Source organism: Pogona vitticeps, chromosome 6 (genome assembly GCF_051106095.1).
Source record: "Pogona vitticeps strain Pit_001003342236 chromosome 6, PviZW2.1, whole genome shotgun sequence".
Classification (NCBI taxonomy): domain Eukaryota; kingdom Metazoa; phylum Chordata; class Lepidosauria; order Squamata; family Agamidae; genus Pogona; species Pogona vitticeps.
In genome coordinates this window covers 54260031-54270563 of record NC_135788.1, presented here as the reverse complement: position 1 = coordinate 54270563, position 10533 = coordinate 54260031, and the positions used below count along the sequence as shown (strand labels likewise).

The 10533-nt window shown below is 37.6% G+C and overlaps 1 long non-coding RNA gene across 1 annotated transcript in view; it reads right to left on the bottom strand.

Annotated features, from left to right (window-relative positions):
- The window catches only part of LOC144583516 (uncharacterized), a 69475-nt gene that overhangs the window by 50841 nt on the left and 8101 nt on the right, over positions 1–10533 (bottom strand). The window contains exon 2 of the long non-coding RNA XR_013537324.1: positions 347–463. This is a non-coding gene — a long non-coding RNA (uncharacterized LOC144583516). The remainder of the gene's footprint in view (positions 1–346; positions 464–10533) is intronic.

Here is a 10533-nt window from a genome sequence, read left to right as displayed (position 1 = left end):
AGAAGCTAGACTGCTAGAACCATGGTCTCATTTCCAGCAGCTTAGCTTTTGCAGGCAGGAGCAGGGAGGGCTTCTCCCATCTTTCTGTGCCCCAGCAGGCATAAAAAGACAAGGGAAGTGGGACCCAAGCGATTCCCCCACCCCCACTGTCTTTGCAAAGTACTGAAGTGTAGCCAGTCACATCACATCAAATTTAGGGTAATATTGTGGTGATACAAAAATATGTCAGAACACACACCCCAGGATATATGTCACATGATCACAATGTGTGACTGCTCAGGGAGTTAAAAATGCAAGAAAAAGGAGACATTTTCATGGTGTGAGCACAGCCAAAAGCTGGTTTTACCTTGTTCTTTTCAGGTCTTCCAGCCACTGCTACATAGTTTAGCTGCTGAAGCAATTTGCTCCGATTTCTTTTTTCTGTGTCAGGATATTGTTAGCACATGACCTTTGGCTCCCTCGGCTGCAAAAGAAACTGGTTGATCTCATGCAATATACAAGATCATATTTCTTCAGTGCACTCAGCTCTGACAGAACATTCCCACCCGTTTCACCAGCAAGAATATGTCACTGTATTCCAAACAGAATTGGTTTCTGATAGATTTAAAGTAATTGCTCTGTGGCTGTGAAATCAGCTTGAGCTCTTCTCTGAGTGACTTCTTAAAAATGTTCTATGTATTGCCAGCTGCCATAGGTGTGTTATAGGAATCACAACTATTCTCATTGACTCTCTGTGTCTACTATGAACTAGAACATTTCAGGCAGGCTTTTTTCTGACGTTCTGAGAGGAATACAGGGGGGAAAGCATCAAATATTCAACCAAAGGCAGATGGAGCCCTCGGCAGCGGCTATTAAGGAAGGGGGTATTGGTGATGGGGGGCTAAGGTAGGGAGAGGAAGGGATGGGGTAGACTGTGGGGGTGGCTGCCTGCCTATCGATAGACAAAATGGTGGTTTTCTGAGGTTCTTTTTGTAATATGAAGGATGAATAAAAACAGGTAAATATTCATCCCTTCGTATTCGTGGGGGTCTCTGGAACCCACAAATATGAAGGAATGAATATATAATGAATCAGCTATTTTTGTTGAAAAAGCCAATCCGTTTTTATATTCGTCCCCATCTCTAGTGTTTTGTTTTGTTTTTGGATACCCCTTCCAATAATGCCTTGGCTGTAAGGGTCCTCAGAGCTAAGAGGTATTCAGATAGCGGCTGAAAAGTGTAGAGGAGGCCAGACGGCAGCATCTAAAAGAAAGAAGTCATTAGATCCTGGCCGTGAAAACCTTCGCAAATACAAAGAAGTCATCTCTCTGGCAGCCATTGTTCTCCTGCTCCCCCATCTCTCTTCACATTAGTTTCTTGCAAGGCGGGGGGACAGTGGAAGAGGGGCACAGACTGTACTTTCTGCCTTGGGTGGGGGAAGAGCTTGTACTGATACTCCAATCTGGTGATTTAAATAATAGTTTCCTGTACCACAAAAATCAATTTAAAGCATCATCCCCACTTTCTTTATCATGTGCTACAATTGTTTCTTAATCTGGTTGTGCGCTATATAAAAATATCTACTGGCTTCTGTGTTTGTTCCAAGTGGTGGTTATTGATTCTTGAAGACAGGTCCTAAATCTTTCCTCTGAAATTCAAAGTGTGTTTTTGCATATCACTTTCCTTGAAAAGGTACACTTTTTATTCATTGAACATTTTAAAATCAAATTTGCAGTGAGTTGATTGATTTTAGCAGCCCAGCCCAGCTCTAGCACAGGGGTGGGCAAAATGCAGCCCCTTGGGTTTAATATGTTGGAGTTTTGTTTGCAACCTCACATGCTATCTGTAGTATGAGTGACTAGGAGGGAACTTTTCTGGGCTGGGGTAATATTCTATCAATCCAGTAGTAACCAATCATTCCTTACAGGTTTTGAGATTCAAAGAGAGCCCCGTATCAAGTCTAAAAATAGTTCTCCATGAACCTGAGGGTGTTGATGATGATACACAAAATATCACATTGAAATGAATCTGTTAGTTTCAAAAGAACCACCAAATCTATTTTTTTAAAGTAAGACAGTAACGTTAGCATTTTAAGATCATGAAATAATGATTCAAAAAGAGCACCACCATCTTTTGGTTTCTTCCATGCTTCTCTGATCTCTTCCATTGTGATTGGTTTGTTCAATTTTCCCAGTTGTTGGGGATTCAATCTCCATTCTGGGATATTGTTCCAGTAATTTCCAATCCTCTCTTCTTCTCCTTCTCTTTTCTTATATAGTTCGGTGAAGAATCCATAGATCTCCTCCTCAATCTCCTTTTCTTTGTATACTTCCTTCCCTTGCTTATCAAGCAATGCTGTTATCATCGTTTTCTCTCTTTCTCTTTTTATTCTGTATGCTAGCCATCTTCCCGGTTTATTTGCATTTTCAAAAAAAATTTGCCTTGCAAATTTGATTTTCTTCTCCATCTCTTCCTGTTCTAATAGGTTAATTTTATGCTGTAACATATTTATTTTGTTGAGTAATTCCTTCTTTGTTGGTGCCTTCTTGAGCTCTGCTTCCTCTTTTTTTAAAGATGTTATTAGAGTTTGGTATTGTTTATTCCTTTCCTTTTTTCTTTGTGTATTAAATTCTATTGCGTATCCTCGGAAGTATGCTTTAGCTGCATCCCATACTATTGTCATTCCTGTATCCTGAGGTTTATTTATTTGGAAAAAAATGTTCATTTCGTTTCTGATTTTGTTTACAAAAGTTTCTTCTCTCAATAATTGCGTATTAAGTCTCCAGGAACTGTTCCTGTATCCTCTGCCCTAAAGTCATCAGTATTGGGTTATGGTCTGCATAAGTATTTGATAGGATTTCAATATCCTCTGCTTGGTGTGCAGCTTCTGCTGATATCCAGCAGTTGTCTATTCTTGACCATGATTTATGTCTGTTAGAGTAGAATGTGTAATCTCTTCTATTTGGGTTTCTTAGCCTCCATAGATCAATTAGGTTTAATTCCTCTGCCATTTTGAGAAACACCTTGGGTATCATATTCCTTGACTTTTTCCTCCTGTGTTGAGTTTCTTTGGATGTATCCTTCTCTTTATCAATTATTGCATTGAAATCTCCCATGATACATATTTTCTGTTCTGATCTTTGCACTAATTGGTTCTTCAGTTGGGAGTAAAATTTGCCTTGAGCGTCATTTGGTGCATATATGTTAACCAAGAGGACTTTTTCTCCTCCCTTAGACATTTCTACCATTAATAGTTTCCCATCCTCAGCAGCAAACACTGGTTCTGGTTCCAAATCTTTTTTGATGTACAGGGCGACCCCATTTTTCTTTTGTTTGCTTGACGCTATAAAGGCTTTGCCTAATTTTGGATTTTCTAACAATTTTTTATCTTTTTCTCTAATGTGGGTCTCCTGAATAAATATAATGTCTGCCTTGACTTTGATGAGTTTAGTGAACATTTTCCTTCTTTTTTGGGGTGAGTTAAGTCCTTTAACATTCACTGAGAGAAGCTTAGTCTGTTTAAACATCTTGCTGATCTTTACTACCTTTTGTATCTCTCTGTTTCTTTCCCTTGGTTTTCCTTCCTGGAGATGATTTCCTTTGGCTTCTGGCCCCTTTTGCTTCTTGTTCCTCCTCCTCCTCTTCTTCCTCTTCTGATTCTTCACTTGAGAATTGTAGATCCTTTTCTGATAGGTTCAGTTCCTGTTTCATTTCTCTCATGAAGTCTCTGGCTTTCATTATACTGTTGATGTTGAATCTCCTGGATTGGAAGTTCAGAAGCAGCCCTTCTGGGATTTTCCATTGGAATGGTATCTTCCTGTCCAGTAATATCTTAGTTAAGAAGGAATATTCTTGTCTCTTCTTTCTCACCATCCAGGGTACCTGTTTAAGTATATTGATTTTTATTCCTTTTATTGTCAGCTCTTTTTTCTGTTTACTTTAAGTAGTTTTTCTTTTACTGTTCTCCTTAAGAATTTTATGTGGACCTCTTTCGGTAAATTATTACGTCTGATATAGGCGTTACTGACTCTGAAGATTCTCTCCACAGCTTGAGTAAATTCCTGTTGATCTATCCCTGTTTGCTCTGACAGTTCTTCAGAAATTAATGTCAATAGGTCCTCTTCTGTCTCTCCCTCGAGTTGGGCCACATTCTGAATTCATAAAAAGTAGGAGGCTTTTTCCATCTCTAAAGTTGTAAGGCATGCTTGCATCTCGTCTCTTTCAGCTTTCATCTCTTGTATGTCCTGTTCAATCTTTGTAAATCTGTGTTGTGTCTTTTGGAGAGATTCACAGAGTGTCTATTTTCTTGTTCGTATTTTCTGCACTAGCTTTGGTTTCCTTTCTGAATTCCTGCATCTGCTCTGATAGCTGTTTGACAATGCTCGTCTGCATGTCTTGTAATGCGTTCTTAAAAACGTCCCCCCCTAACAATTTTTGCAGATTTGAGCTCTTCGTAGGCGATTCTTTGGAAGAGGAGCTCCTGGTGTTCATTTTGATATTTTCGGTCCTTCCCTGTCAGGCTAACTTAGTGCTTTCCTCCCCCCGAAATATTTACAGTTTATGGTTCCCCTTTTATCAACATATGCAGATACCTAGTTACTTACAAATTGAAAGGGTCTATTTCGCCTGGCCCAGATGGACTACCAGCAGAATATTATAAGACATTTGAAGAAATCTTAAGTCCACATTTCAAGAAATTAACTGAAGACATACAGACTAAAGGGGAAATTCCCAACTCATGGAAAGAAGCATACATCTCCCTAATACATAAAGAAGGCACGGATAAAAGATCAGTCAAGAATTATAGACCAATTTCTCTCCTAAATGTTGACTATAAGATCTTCACAACTATCTTAGCCACAAGACTAAAGGAGATACTCGAAACAATAATACATGAAGATCAAACAGGCTTTCTATCTAAAAGGAAATTATCCTCGAATATAAGGACAATAATAGACATATTGGAATATTATGAAATGCACCCCGGAAAGCAGATAATGCTAATCTTCCTGGATGCAGAAAAAAGCCTTTGATAATGTTAACTGGGACTTTATGCTATCATTACTGGAGAGAATGGGTCTTCAAGGAACATATTTGAAAACAATCAAGGCAATATATACTAAGCAAGTAGCCAAGATAAAAGTGAATGGCAATCTAACTCGAAACACAAATCGAACAAGGAACAAGACAGGGCTGCCCACTATCCCCCCTATTATTTATTTTAATATTGGAAATACTTAACAGACAGATCAGGAATAATGAAGCTATCAAAGGACTTAAAATAGGGGGAGAAGAATTCAAGTTACAAGCATATGCAGATGATTTAGTGAAAATATTAGAAAATCCTATGGAAAATATTGAAAGACGGTTGGAAGTTATAGAAGAATTTGGACAGGTGGCTGGCTTTAAAGTAAATTATCAAAAAACAAAATTTATGACAAAAAACATAAAGCAAGAAGATGTTGAAAAATTAGCACAGAAATCAAAGTTTGAGGTGGTGAAAAAAATTAAATATTTAGGGGTGATCATCACCAAAAAACCAAGCAATTTAATGAAAGAAAACTATTTGGCAACACAGAAAGAAATTCAGAAAAATCTGGAGGAATGGAGCAAACTACAAATTTCTTTCATGGGAAGAATATCAACAATAAAAATGATGATCCTACCTAAATTTTTATTTCTATTTTCAAATCTCCCAATACTACTGAATTTTAAATATTTCAAGGACCTGGATAGACTAACAGCAAAATTCCTCTGGAAACACAAAAGGCCAAGAATAAAACTTAAACTGTTACAAGATTTGAAAGAAAGGGGGGGAGTGGGCGTGCCGAACTGGCTACTATATTATAAGGCCTGTGCAATGACCTGGATGAAGGAATGGATAACTTTAGAAAATCAAAGACTTCTGAAATTAGGACACGATTTAAAGATGGGATGGCATGCATATGTATGGTATGGAAGACACAAGGAACACTCTCGGTTTGAAGAACATATTATTAGGAAGGCTTTAGGGATGGTATGGCAGAAATTTCAAGCACAAACTTACGAGAAAATCCCAATGTGGGTAGCGCCGATAGAGGCATTCTCATTAAAACCCTGAACCAGAAAGGAATGTTAACCACATATGAAAATCTATTAACAAAAGAGCTGAAGATAAGGGATAAACAAGAGCTCGAAAAAATGGGTATAGCGGTTGACTGGTGGTCAATGGTAAAATTAGAATTAAGATGCAAAAAAGACAGGACTGTGGGTTTTTTCAATGGCAAAGTCCAGGTGGACAGACTGTGGTTATATACGGATGAAGCAATAATTAAGAAAATGTATACATATCTATTAGAATATGAGCTAGAGGATGAGAGGGCGAAAGAGACAATGATAAAATGGGCAAAAAATTTTGGGTGTAATGTGGACCTTGATGATTGGACAAAGATGTGGAAAGGAAGCTATAAGATCTTTAAGCCAGTAAATCTAAGAGAAAACATACTCAAAATGTTTTACAGATGGCACTATACACCTGTAAGATTAGCAAAAATGTCAGAGGGCAACAGCAATATATGTTGGAAGTGTAAAAAAATGCAGGAACTTATTATCATATGTGGTGGACATGTGAAAAGGTCAAAATTGATTGGACACAGGTATGGGATTTAGCAAAAGAAATTACTCAGCAGAAGTTAGATATAAAACCTGAAATGACATTACTGAATGTCATTTCAGGAGTAAATGATAACAAATTGAAGCATTGTCTGATGTATATACTCACAGCAGCTAGATTACTCTGGGCCCAGAAATGGAAAACAGAAGAGGTTCCAACGATAAAAGAGCTGTTAAAGAAGCTATGGAACATAGCAGAACTGGACACTCTATCAGAAGCACTACGGGAACAGCCAAGAGACTATGTAAAGCAAAGCTGGGGACTAATATATTCATGGGCCCAGAAGAAGACAGGCGTTCAGGATAAAATTTATGACATATGTATGAACTATTTAGTATATTTTGTAAATTGATATAGGGAGAGTAGAGGGGCTAACGAGGCTGGAATCTTTGACTCCAGAGGGGGGAGGGGGTATTTTAAATAGAGGGATTAGCTAGGTTTTTTTTCCTTTGTATACGTGGTCTAATTTCTTCTTCTGTTTCTGTTTTTTCTCTCTCCTCTTGTTCCTTTTTTCTTTTTTTTGGTGTTTTTATGGTTTTTTGTATGTTAGAAATTATAATAATAATAAAAAAAGAATGGTTAAAAAAAAGAGCACCACCATCTTTAGTCCTCATGACTGGGCATTCACAGATGTAAAATACTAATGTTAAGAGGCAAAATCCAAATAAACAAAACAAAACAAAACAAAAGGACTAACAATTATATTTTAATGTGAGCTTTCATGGACAAGTCCACTTCATCAGACATATGGGGAAAATGTAATACTGGATGAAATACCAAATTTACAAGTAAAGCATTCTAAATATTCATTGGCTCTAAGAGTCTTGGGTGTATGGTTACATCTCACATGCAATAATTTATGGCCCATATTTGGTGTTACGTTCTATTATAAACATTCCTACAGGAGACAGAAAACAGATAAGGCCTGAACAAAAAAAAAAAGGAGAGTTGGTGACAACTGACAGGGATAAGGCTATTTGTTAAAAACTCAAGATGGAGGAGATGAAGGATAGAGGAAGTACAGTGGTGCCCCGCATAGCGACGTTAATCTGTTCTGGATTAATCGTCGCTATGAGGAAACATCGCTAAACGGAATGGAAAAAGCCATAGGAACGCATTAAACTTCGTTCAATGCGTTCCTATGGGGCCCAAACTCACCGTTCAGCGAAGTTCCTCCATAGCACCGCCATTTTCGCGCCCTCGGTAAGCAAGGGCAGGGCGCGAAAACACTTGTGGTGGCCATTTTGGGCACCCGGTGGCCATTTTGGAACCGCCGATCAGCTGTTCTAGGAACATCGCAATGCGAAGATCGGTAAGCGAAACGCTTACCGATCATCGCAATGAGATGTTTTACCCATTAAAACATCGCAATGTGATTGCATTAGCGATCTAAAATATAGATCGCTATGCGGATTCATCGTTAAACGGTGTGCTCGTTATGCGAGGCACCACTGTATATATAAAAGTAGCAGCGGAAATACATATAGTGAATATGGACAATTTAAACCTTTGAGCCTTGTGATGAAAGATAGGCCTGTAGATAAGAGTAGATAACAGCATAAATATTACATTTGGTAAAGATTTAAGAAACATAGGTTTCTACTCAGTCCATTTATATGGGTGTCCATCATGCATTTAAAATTTAACTCAGCTGTTTCCCCTCTGTATTCTTGATTTGTATTTATATTCTAAAATAGCAACTTTCTTGTCCTCTACAGAGTGTCCTGGTAGACTGAAATGGTTGGAGACAGGTTTCTCTGTATTGTGATTTCTTTTTTTCTTTTTAAAATATTTTTTTAAAAAAACACACACACAACATAGACCTACTACCACACAAAGAAGAAGAAGAAAACAATAAAATACAATTACATAAGTGTCACCATCACCTTCAGGGCTAGCATTAAACTTCATTTAATCCATTTTCTCTCCAAAAATTCATTGTTTCTTCCCGAAGTGTATACCTCTTCCCTCTCCGAAATACAAATTCCAAGAATACACTCCATATTTTCTTTAAATCATTGTTTTTATTGGCCTCTTCTTATTTTCATATCACATGTCAATTTCTCATTAATTGCCATATCCCATAATTCTCTGTACCATTCCTCCAAGCTAAATTGATTATCATTTATCCAGTTTCTTGCAAAAATTAATCTTGCTGCTGTAATCATTATTACTATTTAATCCTTATTCTCTTTCAACAATTCATCCTTGCTAACCAAATTCAATAAAGCAGTTAATGGGGACATTTGAATATTTAATCCGGTTATTTCCCTTATTTCTTTAAAGATTTAATTCTATTCTTGCTTTTTTACTTCAAATAACCACCACATATGTATATACCTCCCCTTCTCTTTTTTACACCACCAACATAGTGATGATACACTTTTATTTATGATACTCATTTTCACCGGTGTTAAATACCACCTCCATATCACTTTGTAGCAATTTTCTTTTATCCTTACAGACATGTTCTTCAAGATTCTTTGATCCTATATTTTATCCCATTCTTCACCTATTATTTCCTTATCTAGATAATATTGCCATTGCATTTTTAATCCTTGTGTACCCTGTTCACCTTGCATTAATAATTTATATACAGTGGTGCCTCGTTTAGCGACGTTAATCCGTGCAGGAAAAAATGTCGCTAAACGATTTAATTGCTAAGCGATTTTAAAAAGCCCATAGGAACACATTAAAACGCGTTTAATGCGTTCCCATGGTCTAAAAACTTACCTGTAAGTGAAAATCCTCCATAGCAACGGCCAATTTGGGTGCCTCTAAAGTGAGGCAAAACAGCGGTCGCCATTTTGTTTTTCCAGCGGCCATTTTGGAACTGCCAATCAGCTGTTAAAAATGGGTGCTTTGCCATGATTGCGTCCTCGCAATCATCACAAAGCGATTTTTACCCATAGGGGCCATTGCTAAGCGATCGCTCTGGCGATGGCAAAAAGTCCATCGCTAAGTGATTTCGCCGTAAAACGGAGCGATTGCTAAGCGAGGCACCACTGTATTTGACTTAACAGTTCTTTTTCTTTCTGTCTTTGATTTCAGTCTTTTTTCTATAATCTCTTCAAATTTTGTCATTTTTCTACTTTTCCCTTCCTTACTATTCCATTCCCTTATCCACCTTTCTATTTGAATTATATTTAACCATGAAATCCCCTCTCCTCCTAAAACCTTTTTTTATATTTTCTTTATCTCTCATCTTCTCCATGCAATATTTTAATCTATCTATCTCTTTACTTTTTAATATATTCTTAATTTTTTTTTAGATTTTCAGGAAAATTCCTTAACTCCACCACCTGAGATAAAGGGGAAATCGGTGGACTCAGTAAGCCTCTAAATTTTTTCCAGTTTTCTAACATATTTTTAAGGAAAGGATTGTTACGGTAGCTTGGAAGCCACCTGTCTGTCATTGCTGTAGAGGCATGTCATGTGCCAATAGCGTGATGGAAGGTGGGACTTAATGGGTGGAGCCAGTGTATATAAGGGGAGTGAATGGGTGTGAGTGCTTTAGATAGGGACTGGTTAGGGACCGGTTAGGGTGTTAGGGTTTGTTATTGTGAAGAACTGTGCTATATAGTGAGGGTCTGTGAGAGAGTGTGTGAGCGTGTGGTACTTTATTAGTTATTGCCTTATTAATTGAGTGATTAAAGTGATTTACCATTCCTTTTGTTATTACCAATAAACACAAGTTTTAATTTTCAAAATCATTTATTAGTCTGAAGAGTCTTTTGAGGGAATGGTTGGTGGCAGCGTGAATAAAGTGAGTGTGTGAGAGTGACATGGCACCTCCTTTGTGACGTGTGAGGAGGTGGTCACAATAAAACTGGTGTCCAGTGGCGGGATATGAGTTGTCCAGTAAAGCCTTGGCCAAAGTGACCAGAGCAAAGGTTTCAGATA